The 14,124-nt window shown below is 39.1% G+C and overlaps 1 protein-coding gene across 1 annotated transcript in view; it reads right to left on the bottom strand.

Annotated features, from left to right (window-relative positions):
• The window catches only part of LOC130920725 (lymphoid enhancer-binding factor 1-like), a 175,195-nt gene extending 171,096 nt beyond the window's left edge, over nt 1–4,099 (bottom strand). The window contains exon 1 of the mRNA XM_057844123.1: nt 4,031–4,099. The gene's annotated coding sequence lies outside the window, so the exon portion shown is untranslated. The remainder of the gene's footprint in view (nt 1–4,030) is intronic.
• Between the last annotated feature and the right edge of the window lie 10,025 nt (nt 4,100–14,124).

The raw sequence follows: 14,124 nt of genomic DNA, 5'->3' as shown, positions 1-14,124 counted from the left end.
CTTAAAACTTAACTAGAACTTAAAAATAGCTTGAAACGAATAGAAATTCAATTGAAACACGTGGGAAAAAATCCTAACTTTTAAGTGATGTGTGTTGTCAAGCGTAATTGCATTTTTAGGTAAGAAATGGCGGAAAACACTCATGTGACTAAGTTCCGCTCTGAGACCCCCAACGTTGCCATTACAGATTAAGCGCGACAATGCGTGAGTGGGTCGTGCAGCGCATGCATTAATTGCGTTAAATATTGTAACGTGATATATTTTTTAAAAAAATAATTACCGCCGTTATTGGGATAAATTTGATAACCCTACTTTAAGCCTAAACTAAAGACTCTGTATGAGTGTAACATTTTATGTCTGTAACGTTAAATACAATTAGAAAACGATTTAATTTAAAAATATATATATATATTAAAAAAAGGCATGGCCGATATTTTTTTGCCAATGCCGATACTTTGAAAATGACGTGATCGGACCCGATCGATCGGCATCTCTATGCCAAAGCGTTTGCAATTGCAATCATTTTGTGGGAGAAATTGAGCATTATCTGACAGAATTGCAGGGTAATTTTTGTGGCAGATTAAAATACTAAGGTGGACAAAGATCCCATTTTATTGCAAAACAAGCCTTTTTTTGCTGCAAAAAATACAATTTCTCCAGCAAAGTATCACGTTTTCTGTCTAAATTGAACATTTTTATAGTAAAACAATCACCGTCCATTCACATTATCCGATAAAAATCCAGTTCATACATAATCCACTGCCTTTTTTTAGAACATTCACACAGTATGTAACCCTATACGGGCGATCAAATTGTGCTGATGTTGAAATATGACTCCAACGTGTGTGTATGCGACTGTAGTACAGTATATACACTTTGTCTTAATATACCATGCAAAATGTAGTATGCGCGTAGTGCGAGGAAAGTGAATTGAGGTCACAACGCAGCAGGAACGCTTCCTTTTCATGTGCCATCCAGAGGGGTCACTCCGATCAACTCATTAGCGCAGAAATGCTAATGTAGCGCTCTTACTTATTCTCCTCCTCTTTTACTCCTTTTTTATTTCAGTCCAAATTAGACGAGAAGGGTCCCAATGTTGAATACAGTACTGTAGTTTTTTTATACATATAATTATCATTCACTCAAAAACTATATTGCTCAAAAGATAAAAAGATTAGTATTATCACAGACATCTAATCTGATTGGACGTCTGTCGCCGTCGATGACAGTGAAACATGATTAGTTAATGTCAGCTATCTCAATTGAAGAAGATTTGATGTACATCACTGTTAATGGCAGTGAATGAGTTAAAAGATGCAAATGTTGGTGTTTGAATTATTATAATCTAAAAAAAAAAAAAAAAAAGTTTAAAGTAAGAGACCGTTTACCGTAAGAGAGAATTTAAGTATTGAATACTAGGTTAAACTTTATTTAAATGCTTTTTATGACATTGTCATAAAACTGTTCTGAAAAACATGACACCTGTCATGAAACTGAATGAATGCTTATGACAGTGTCATTCTGTAAATTATGTTACTTTTGATGCAAAGTTGGCTTTGTTTCAAATGTCTTTGAGTTTTGGGGATATTGTAAACCTTCATACATGTTCATGACAGGTGTCATGCTTATGTTATGAAAGTTTTGGTACATTGTCATCAGCAGCATTCAAATAAAGAGTGACCAAATATTCATATTGGACCCAGTCAGCCACATTTCAACTCATTGGCCGCAATTGACGATAAAGGACGTGCAATCCATTTGAACTGGGAGGGGTTGGTAGTGAATGATCGCAAGTATTTGATCAAAATATATGATCACAAGTATTTTTTTCCTGTATTTTTACTATTTTTTATTGTTAAAATTATTAAAACAATTTTTTTTAATTAAAAAATTAAATTTTATTTTTGCTCCCTCTTTTTTCATTTTAAATAAAGAAAATAAAGAAAACTTTACATGTGCAAATACACAAGCTGTTAGTGTAAGTACACGTGCTTGTGTACAAACACATAACTTTCGTACTAGTGCACGTACTTGTACGACAAGTACTTGTAGGACACGTACACGCAAGTCCACGCGCTTAAAGGACACGTACACGCAAGTCCACACGCTTAAAGGACAAGTACACACACTTGTAGGACAAGTAAACTCAAGTACACACACTTGTAGGACAAGTAGACGCACTTGTAGGACAAGTAGACGCAAGTAGACGTACTTGTAGGACAAGTACACGCAAGTACACGTACTTGCAGGACAAGTACACGCAAGTACACGTACTTGCAGGACAAGTACACGCAAGTACACATACTTGCAGGACAAGTACACGCAGGTACACGCGCATGTAGGATGAGTACATGAAAGTACACGCGTTTGTAAGAAAAGTACACGCACTTCTCGGACAATTACAAGCACTTCTAGGACAATTACACGCACTTGTAGGACGAGTACACGCAAGTACACGGGCTTGTAGGACAAGTACACACAAGTACAAGGAAATTTAGGACAAGCACACGTCAGTACACGCACACATAGGACAAGTACACGTCAGTACACGCACACGTAGGACAAGTGCACGTCAGTATACGCACACGTAGGACAAGTGCACGTCAGTATACGCACACGTAGGACAAGTGCACGCAAGTACACGCACACGTAGGACAAGTACACGCAAGTACACGCTCTTGTAGGACAAGTACACGCAAGTACACGCTCTTGTAGGACAAGTGCACGTAAGTGCTCGCGCTTGTAGGACAAGTACACGCGCTTGTAGGACAAGTACACACGCTTGTAGGACAAGTAGACGCAAGTACACACGCTTGTAGGACAGTACACACAAGTACACACACTTGCAGGACAAGTACACGCGAGTACACGCGCTTGTAGGACAAGTACATGCAAGTACACATGCTTGTAGGACAAGTAAACACAAGTACACGAGCTTGTAGGACAAGTACACGAAAGTACACGTGCTTGTATGACACGTACACGCAAGTGCACACGCTTGCAGGACATGTACACGCACTTGTAGGACAAGTACACGCGAGTACACGCGCTTGTAGGACAAGTACACGCGAGTACACGCGCTTGTAGGACAAGTACACAAAAGAACACGCGCTTGTAGGACAAGTACACGCGCTTGTACAACAAGACACGCAAGTACGCGCACTTGTAGAATAAGTACACACAAGCAAATGTACTTGCAGGACAAGTACACGCGCATCTACTGCAAGTACCTGAGCTTGTTCTACAAGTACAAATACGTATACCAACTAGAGGTTAGATTTTGTGCCCGAACCCGAACCCGACCCACAATTTAAGCATTCACGTTCGGGTCAGGTCGGGTCGGGCCGCCATGCCGGACTAATAAATTATTTAAAAAAAAAAAAACAAAAACAAAAATGGAGAGCATGCTCTCTGTATTGCGCTTTTGCTTGTGCGTGTGCACGAACGCCGTGGCGCCGGCCGCTTTTTCTTCTTGTCCTCCCGCTGCACGGCCGAGGCGCCGCCCTCTCCTGTTCCCTCTCCTTGTCAGAGAGGCGCGTCCATGTGAGAACAATATCCCACACACTCAGAAATATGTTTAACAAACTTTCCCAGCGTTATTTCGTTGTGTGAATGCTTTGATAATTCTAAAAAAATTATGTAGATTATTTAAACATTAAGAAAACTTGCGTTTTTTTCTGCCAACTCGAAGAAATGAAAATAAATTGCTGCTGCTGCGTTTTTTCCGCGTCACTCAAAAAAAAAAAAAAAAAAAAAAAAAAAAAAAAATCGGGTTTTTCGGGCTCGGGCCTACAAATCTAGTTAAGTGATCGAGCTCGGGCCGGGTCGGGCCTCAATACCAGCGGGCCGTGTCGGGTCGGGCTGAATTTTTTAGGCCCGAACTAGGCTCTAATACCAACCAATTGTCACAGTCAAAGGAGGCAAAACAGGGCGGCGGCGAACTCAAAAACGATTTAATGTTAGTTAATCAACAAACAAAGCACAAACAAAAGCAGTGGGATCAAACAAAAGACCAGGAATTGTAACTTACTTTGGAACTTGGGAATATCAACACGAAGGCTTTTATAGGATATCTGCAACACTGGGATAGGCACCTGGATAGACAATGACCAAACAAGAACAGACCGCACATAGGGAACTCAAATACAGACATGGGGTAACGAGACAATGAGACACAGGTGGTTGATACAAGAGGCAGCGGATTGGTCAAGACCCAAAGAGCAGGCCACAACAGGTGAAATCAATGGGTAATCACATGGACAAGGCACACTAAAATCCTAAGAAAACTCAACTCAGGGCATGACACCAATACAGCAAGGCTACCGGCAATGGCATTTTGTATTTTCTGATTGAAATGTAACATTGGTATGATAACCCAGCTTAATTCTCCATTACGAAGCACTTATTAGCAGCCCAAAGGGGATTTTTCCCGCTTCAATCTTTTGATAGTGGTTGGTTGAACATTCGTCCGTTCACTGCCAAGCCTCCCAGTTCTAACTGATTGGACGTCTACTAGTGACAAACTCATTTAAATTTGCAGCAAAAGGATGAAAAGAGCCACACTATTGGACTGAAAGAGTTAATGAAACATTCTAGGCAGTAAGATGGCACCAAAGTTTATGAAAAATAATGGAGAAAAAAACTCAAAAGAGGAATATTAAAGGCAAAAAAAAAGACTGGAGCAACAAAGCCAAACATATTTCAAAAAGAGTAGGGGGAAAAAAAAAGTTAAAAAAAAAAAAAAAAGACAAAACAAAAACAACATCTATATTTGTTTCAAAATTGTTACAAAATTCTCTTTGTTGTAACAACAGACTGGAGTTTGTCTATTATTGTCTCATCTGTAATCTGCTCTCGTTTCGCCGCAACCGAAAACACTTCAAACAAGACACGCGGCTAATTGTCTGCAGTTTGGCGCCCCGCTGCTGCCGTTGCGGAGCGCGGCCGATACGTCACTTACCGGCTCAGAGGTTAATTCCTTCATCCCTTCACCTGCTCGTCATCCGTTACGACTTCCTTGATGTGAAAATTACAGCCCTCCGCCGGGACGGGAAACAAACGTCAAATTAGGATGAAAAGAGCCGGCAATTAAAAGTGTGATGAGACGCCATTAATCAAAAACAAAAAGTTCAACTCATAACTCCTTCGGGGGAGGTCCGACCGAGGTGAGTGATTATCGGGCTTGGATTGGTAGGCGGCTACATAAAGGGGAGGAAAGTGTCTTGGGGGTACGGCGGAGAAGGAGAAGATGTATGATCTGGTGATTTATGGCCACCCTCGCAGCCAAACTATCATTAAAATGAAAGGATCGGGACGGAAACGCTGACGTTTGGAAGGAGAAGCTGCGGGCGAGCACACACGTCGGCAAAGTTAGCGCTCGAAAATGTGTTTAGAAATGCAACAACAAACTCGTAAAAAGTTCCAGCAAAGTTTGAAATCAGACCCGATACTCGGTATCGGTATCAGCGCCCAGTTCAGCTATTTTTTGGAGTATCAGACAGTTATCAAATTTAGTAACAACTAGTGGTGTCAATAATAATCGATGCGGCGATGCATCCCGATGCGGGGCACGGACGATTCGATTCGATGCGGGCAACAAGCCGAATCGATTCAACGCATTTTAAAATATATAAGTACGTTCAAAAATCTTCCCTGCGCAATTCCGGTGACGCAACGGATTTGGTTTCCCCATTTGTATTATTATTCTCAAGTTTCATTTTTTACACACCGCATGACTCTGGTCAAGTTTCCCACCAACCTCGTAGAAGCCAAAATGTCTCCAGATGTCTGCTTTCAATGTCTTAGGTGCATCAATAATCTTTCTCACTCCCTCTTTCTCCACTTCAGCCATTGTTATATTATGTCCTATCTCTTAGAGGTTAGATCTTGTGCCCGAACCAGATTAACACCCGACCCAAAATGTTAAGCATTCATGTTCAGGTCGGGTCGGGCCGCCGCGCCGGACTGATAAATAAAAAAAATTAAAAAATTTTTTAAACAAAAAAGGGATAAAACCGAGAGCAGGCTCTCTGTATTGTGCATTTGCTCGCACATGAACGCCGTGGCCCGCATTTTTTTTTTTTTTTTTTGATATTACACTTTCCCAGCGTTATTTCGTTGTGTTAATGATTTTACCATGATCATAAAAATACGTAGATTACTTAAACAGTAAGACAACTTGCATTTTTTTCTGCCAACTGAGAATTCGTTATGAAAGACACTTTTATTTATGCACACAAAGGCAACACAAATGTGATCCTTTTGAATCTTCTCCTCTGTGTGTCTGCAAAACCAAATTTTTTTTTTTTTTTTTTTAATATTAAACTTTCCCGGCGTTATTTCGTTGTGTAAATGATTTTATAATGATCATAAAAATATGTAGATTATTTAAACAGTAAGACAACTTGCGTTTTTTTCTGCCAACTGAGAATTCGTACGAAGGACACTTTTATTTATGCACACAAACGCAACAGAAATGTGATCCTTTTGAATCTTCTCTGTGTGTCTGCAAAACCCAAGGTTTTTTTTTATTTTTTATATATATATATATAATTTTCCCATCGTTATTTCGTTGTGTAAATGCTTTTATAATGATCATAAAAATATGTAATCTATTTAAAGATTAAGAAAACTTGCATTTTTTTTCTGCCAACTCAAAGAAATGAAAATAAATTGCCGTTGCAGCGTTTTTTTTCTGCGTCACTCCAAAAAAAAAAAAATCGGGTTTTTCGGGCTGGGCCTGCAAATCTAGTTATTGATCGGGCCGGGTCGGGCTTCAATACCAGCGGGCCGTTTCGGGTCGGGCTGGATTTTTTAGGCCCGATCTAATCTCTATTGCACATATATAGTGGGCTAGGCCTACATTTGACTTTTGTTCTACATTGCAATTTAGTTGATGTTTTGTTTGCAACTGAACTGATCCCTGGATTGATATTGCGATAAAGATGCTGCTGCACTACAATATTTTCTTTGTCATTTTCTTTAATATTTATTTGAATATTTTTATTAATGGGTCGTTGTGACTAAAATACAGTGACTGTTATTACTGATTTTGCACATGAGTTCAGATGTTGTACTGTGTGAAAGGCTGCTACTGTGTGTAAAAAAAAAAGAGAAAGTCATGGTCTCATTCAAAGCACTAGGCAAGGCAAGGCAAATTTATTTATATAGCACAACTCAACACGAGGCAATTCAAAGTGCTTTACATCACATGAAGATCATAAAAATCACATTTAAATCAATACAACGTAACCAAGACAAAAGATCGCACTTGATCACAGAATTAAAATAAATAAATACAAATAAAACAAAAATAAAAAAATAAAACAAAAACTACTACTCCTAAGAATAATTGAAATCAGCAATGGAGATAAGCACAAGAGGAATAGAAAGCAGGTAGATTGAAATATATAGACAGTTATGGATATGCTGTGCTAAACAAAAGCGTTTTTAGCCCTGATTTAAAAGAGCTAACAGTTTGAGCATACTTCAGAGGTTCGGGTAACTTGTTCCAGAGGTGAGGAGCATAGTAACTAAATGCTGCCTCACCCTGCTTGGTTCTTGTTCTTGGAACATGCAGAAGACCGGTTCCAGACGACCTTAGGGGTCTAGATGTCTCATAGGAATCTAACAAGTCAAGCATGTATTTTGGTCCAAGGCCATTAAGTGTTTTGTAGACGAGCAGTAGTATTTTATAGTCTATCCTTTGACTCACTGGAAGCCAGTGTAGCGCTTTCAAAACCGGTGTAATGTGGTCCAGCTTCCTTGTATTTGTGAGGACTCTGGCTGCAGCATTCTGTACTAGCTGCAGCTTCCTGACTGATTTTTTATCAAGACCTGTAAATATACCGTTGCAATAGTCCAATCTGCTGAAAATGAATGCATGCATAAGTTTTTCCATGTCTTGTTGTGTCAGAAGCCCCTTAATTCTGGTTATATTTTTTAGGTGGTAATAAGCGGATTTAGTGACGGACTTTAGATGGCTATCAAATTTTAGGTCTGAGTCAATAATTACGCCGAGGTTTCAGACTTAATTAAATGCTGTGATCTGTTTTTTTTTTTTTTTTTTTAATATATATATCTGAAAGTATTTTCATTTGACTTCAACCAGGAGTGACACAAGAGCCAATAAAAAGTTGTTTAATGTCTGACCGCTTGTGTTGCCTCATGATTCACGAAAAATATGCTTTGCTCTAGAATTTTAATGCATCCCAGGCTTTAATGCATCGCGATGCATTGCCGAATCGAACTGAATCGAATCGTGACCCTCTGATTTGAATCGAATCGTGCCCCTCCAAATCGTAATCGAATCGAATCGTGAGGGCAGTGCCGATGCACACATCTAGTAACAACGTTAGGACAGATCCAGTATTCATATGTGTTTTCAGAGCCATCGTAAGTAGAGATAGACCGATTATCGGCACCGATATTTGGAAATTTGACATATATCCGTATCAGTCTTTTTTTAGATCTGACTGGCCGATATGGGGGGAAAAAAATAAAACTGCATCATTTCGGCTCAAATGCAGCTGCGCCTCTCTCACCTGCCAGCTGTCTCCTGCAATAGTATTCGCCCCATCCTCTGATTGGTTAAATGGTAATGGTAAATAGAGTTACACATGTATTGTGACTTTCCACCTTTTAAAGGCCCTCAAAGCGCTTCACACTACATCCTCATCTGCCTACTGGTGACACAGCACCAGGAGCAACGTTAGGTTTAATATCTTACTTAATATCTTCCTAATATCTTAAGCATACTTTGACGAGGTCATCAGCGCGGAGAATCGAACCCACAACCACTGGGTTGTGAGTCTAGTAAATTCAGGCACTTCTGAAGCTATTATTTTCTATTTGTGTGATTCAATAAACACACTTTAGGCATTTCAATGAAGTTCAAAGTTTGCATTATTAAATTTTTTAACACCAATGTTCACAATTTTACTGCAAATGAATATCGGCTCCAAAAATCAGTTAGGGGCTAAAGAAGACTTTAACTGACAAGAGATGCTTTATTAAGACGCAAACAGCAAAATACAGTTACGAAAGAGTTCCATTCCCACGTTGGCGATGTTAACCGAATTTCCGCGTAAGTCAGATTTAACACTTTAAGTACCTCTAGATTTCATTCCAAAAGTATTGTATTTTGATTAATGAAGGAGGATACTTTGACCTCTGGTGGCAGCGTTGGGTCTGGCCGGACTGTTTCCTTGTAAGACCAAAAAGCAGACTCCGACATCTGACATGAATAAAGGATAGCTGCGCTCTGGTTTGGCCCACATAAGGCTGTAAGTTGTTTCAGCTAATATATGTTTTGTGTATGCATTTGTAATTAAGTTTACAGCTACAGTTTGTGGAGTTGTGTGAGCTATTTGCTATGAGAATTGTAAATACGTTAGCATTATTAGCATTTAAGATAGCAGAGTTTTGTTTGACATATTAGGCTAATTTAATATACTAAATTTACATATTGATCAGACTAGATGGACGTTTGAACACCAATTGTTTTGTGTCAAGTGTTTTATTGTTAAAATGCGTGTCGTTTTGAACATCCAACATATGTATGTTACAGCTTTACAAATTGTCAAAAGTGGAGGAAGTAAAAAAGCTTCAAAAAGCACAATTGCATGACTGGAGACAAAATGGCGGACGAGACTCCGACGTCATTAAGTCGAAATCGTGTAAGTCAAGTACGTCTTAACCCGGGGAGTACTTGCAGTAAGCAATGGCTGCTGAAGTTAGATCATATTTTAGCACTCAGTGTTTGCTATGAGCTTGAGTAGTCATGTGATAACATCTGTAGAACGAGCCTTACAAACTCGTTAGTACATTACAAATAAAGACAAGCAATCAGACAACATCACAGCAAATTTATGTGATGTGTTAGTAGAACTCGAAATGAATATACATGTAAAATGTGATTCATTATACGTCGTATAATGAATCGTGATATGAAAAGCCACTCTGGAACGAACTGATTTCTTATCTTGAGGTGCCACACATTTCTTGAGGAGGTAGTAGCAGGGCTTACTTTCATACAAAAAGTATGATTTATCATGTACTGCTTGCATTATTTTTGCATTATTCGTACTGGTCTAAAAATAATCTGATCGGCGTTGGAACAGTTTTAGAAAAACAAATCTTTGAAAAATTGGATCGATAGCTCTAAAATTTGCATCAGGACATCCCTATCGACAAAAAAATGATTGTACATCTGACATCAACTGAAAATGAAATATTCTTCGGCACAACTTTCAAATGAACACTTACCTAACATTTTCATCAATTCCTCCAGTCTGTCGCCAATATGGCGGGCATCCCAGTTGGGTGAAGCCTGTAGGTAAATACAGCATGAACTTCCCTCGAGGCTTCTGGGTCAGCCAAGTGTTAAACCGCCCATTAGTTTTCCCAGGTGACAGCTGGATAGGGCTGCACAGGCACAAACACACGCACAAGAATGTTTTATGAAGAGTCAATCAATATAAGGTTAGCATGCTAGCTTAAGTCGTTCTCCTAAATAGACGGCAATAGACATCCAAGCCATTTGAACTGGTCCCAGTCAAATATGGATTGGATTGCCATCAATGGATTAAAAATTTCATGTTTAATGTTGATTTGTCAAGATTTGCAGCCATGTTCTGCCCATATAAAATGATAAAAATCCCTATCTGTGTGTCTACATGGTTAAAATTGGCTCTTATAAGAATGCAAAAATTTTCGGGTCAATTTCGGTGGGAAATCGACACAAAATTACACTTTCTGCACAGTTGAGGAACTTTATAATCAATGCAGCTTCGTGTTCACAAGCCTGTAAACAATAATTATAATAAAAAGCAATAGAGCGAAAACTACTTATTTTCTTCAGGATTTGACAGGGTTACGTAACAGGCTGAGGAGCCATCATGTCAAAGTTAGACGGCAGTAATTGTATATGTATGGAAGGTTTTTTACGTCACGTGAATCATGATATGATCAAATTTCCGCCCAGATGACAATTTACCGCCAGCTTGGACTTCACACAGCATTTCTTCGTAATTTTACGTCACAGGGAGGAAAAAATGGAAATTAGCGAAATTTTCGACAAGATACAACGATTCCCAGGCATACTGTAGATTGTCAGAGCTATATTACTAAGATTACACATATCGGGTGAACGGATCCATATTTGCTGCCAAAATGTTCATTACCTGACAAACGCCCAAAAGTACTTAGACTGACCAAACTCTGAAAACCTACAAAAGCCTTGAGGGCTACAAATATTTCGTAGTAGGATTTAACAAGGAACTTTTATTGGCGAAAAACACGTCAAATGTTTACTTCGTCGTCAGTAAGGTGAGTGAATTTTTCATGTACACCGCGCACAAGTAGAAAAAATTTCAAGCAAACCGGTCGGCAGGCAGTGCATAGACTTCATAATCTATTTACGTGACACATTCCCCATTCACTGCACCACACCTTCCCGTAGGGGGCAGTCCTACACTCCGCTTCATTTATTAGCAATCGGTCACATGCAGCGATCTAATGCTGGATTTAGGTTGAAAAAGTATGAAAGCTGTACCACATACAAACAGGAAGGATTAGCTCAGGAGTGATTTGTTCAAGGATTCAAGGTAATTATTATTTTTTTCGTACCATGCATGCATTTTGAAACATTGTGAAAAAAAATCAATGGGAGAAATTAACCGCTACAGCATTGACATTCTTCGCAATATTTACGTAACATAACTGCTAACTGCCCGGTTTTTTGCTTTAACCAAGATTTAAGACCGTTTTACGTCCATATGTATAAAGAATTCAGGAATTTAAGCATTTATTCACAAGAATTTTCAACGGAAAAAGCGCTTTGTTTACATATGGCGGCCGCTAATTTGCTTACTGACTAGCATCATAGTTCGAAACATATACGTAAAATAAAGGCTAACTGCACGTTTTTTTTTTTTTTTTTGCTTTAGACTAAGAATCGAGACTATTTTACGTCCATATCTATAAAGAATTCCGTGATTTAAGCATTTATTCACAAGAATTTTCGACAGTAAAAGCTCTTTGTTTACATTTGGCGGCCGCTAATTTGCTTACTGACTAGCATCATAGTTCGCGATATTTGCATAAAATAAATGCTAACTGCACGGTATTTTAGCTTTTAACCAAGAATCGAGACTGTTTTACGTCCATATCTTAAAAGAATACAGGGATTTAAGCATTTATTCACAAGAATTTTCAACACAAAAAGCTCTTTGTCTGTGATATGGCGGCCGCTAATTTGCTTACTGACTAGCATCATAGTTTGCGATATTTACATAAAATAAATGCTAACTGCACGTTTTGTTTTTGCTTTTAACCAAGAATCGAGACTTTTACGTCCATATCTATAAAGAATTCAGGGATTTAAGCATTTATTCACGATAATTTTCATGGAAAAAGCTCTTTGCCTGTGTTTCCACTCGGTCAGCTTTGACGGAGATAGCTCCTCAATGAATCGGCCCCGCGCCCCATGTCCCGTCAACACATTATGAGGTCTATGGGCGGGGAATTAGAAATGCATGCAGACCTGTCGCCAGACAGGGATTATGAAATGCATGGGACGGCACAGTAAATAATAATAATAATGTCTATACAGCATTTTGAATTGGTCAACTTGACAAAACTGGACACTTTATCATTAAAATGTGCAGTATTTAATTTACCTTTCAATTACATTTTAAGCTGTATATACTATTACTTACTTCATATTGTGTCATTTATTAGAATGGCAATTATTTTAATTTTGCTTCTGTCTTATCCTATTAGCCTCGTGAAGGTAGAGTGGTATGAAAAAGTATCTGAACATTTTGGAATTTCTCACATTTCAAATCACCGTCAAATATGATCTGCTCTTTGTCAAACCCACACAGATGAAAAAAACAGTCTCTGCTTTAACTAAAACCACCCAAAAATTTATACTTCTTCATATTTTACTGATAGAGATAGTATGCAAAGAATGACAGAAGGAGGAAAAATATAAGTAAGTGAACCATCACATTTAATATTTTGAGCAGCCCCCACCTTTGGCAGCAATAACTTCCACTAGGCTTCCTGTAGCTGCAGATCAGTCTGGCACATCATTCAGGACTAATATTGGCCCATTCTTCTCTACAAAACTGCTGTTGTTCAGTCAGATTCCTGGGATGTCTGGCATGAATCACTGTCTTTAGGTCATGCCACAGCATCTCAATGGGGTTTAAGTCCGGACTTTGACTTGGCCACTCCGGAATGTGTATTTTGTTCTTCTGAAACCATTCTGAAGTGTTTCTACGTCTGTGTTTTGGATCATTGTCTTATTGCAGCATCCATCCTCTTTCTAGCTTCAACTGTCTGACAGACGGCCTCAGGTTTTCCTGCAAAACATCCCGATAAACTTTGGAATTCATTCTTCCATTAATGATTGCAAGTTGTCCAGGCCCCGAAGCAGCAAAACAGCCCCAAATCATGATGCTCCCTCCACCATTCTTCACGGTAGGGGTGAGGTGTTGATGTTGGTGAACCCTTCCATTTTTCCTCCACACATGACTGTGTGCGTTGCTCCCAAACAATTCAACTTTGGTTTCATCAGTCCACAAAATATTTTCCCAAAAGTGTGCGCTCCTGATAATATTGGGCGTGAAAAATGAACAAAAAGGGGTGGGTACTTGCACATTTGTGCGCACAGTGTCACGTCAAACTGTGCAAAATTTCAAATCCTAGCATCTGCCAGAGGATTTAGTTTCCCAATGTGATCGCAAGAAAATAAAAAAAAAACACTTGGATAACACACTTCAACCAATGGCACAGTTCCATTTGGATCTTATGCATGAAACAGTTCAAAATATTGGCAACTGAGTCAAGTGCCTCTTTAAAAAGCACACAAAATCTCTACCTAGGATTCACCATAGTCTCCAAATTGGTGATTCACTTGGCCCAACACTAATACCAACAAAGGAGAAAGTATACACTGCAATTGATCCGTTCAGTGGCACACCACTGTTTGTTTATTGTGGCCCGGCATGGCTTCTCCACTACATTCTGTTTGTGTTGCATTCTTCAGGTCCAAAGGGGAAGTGAAGTGGCGCGGTCCTGCCAGCACACACGCACCGCCGCTCCTTTCATCCTACT

Source organism: Corythoichthys intestinalis, chromosome 8, assembly GCF_030265065.1.
Source record: "Corythoichthys intestinalis isolate RoL2023-P3 chromosome 8, ASM3026506v1, whole genome shotgun sequence".
NCBI lineage: Eukaryota > Metazoa > Chordata > Actinopteri > Syngnathiformes > Syngnathidae > Corythoichthys > Corythoichthys intestinalis.
Note: the sequence above shows the minus strand (reverse complement) of the source record. Positions and strands in the feature narration are given on the sequence as shown.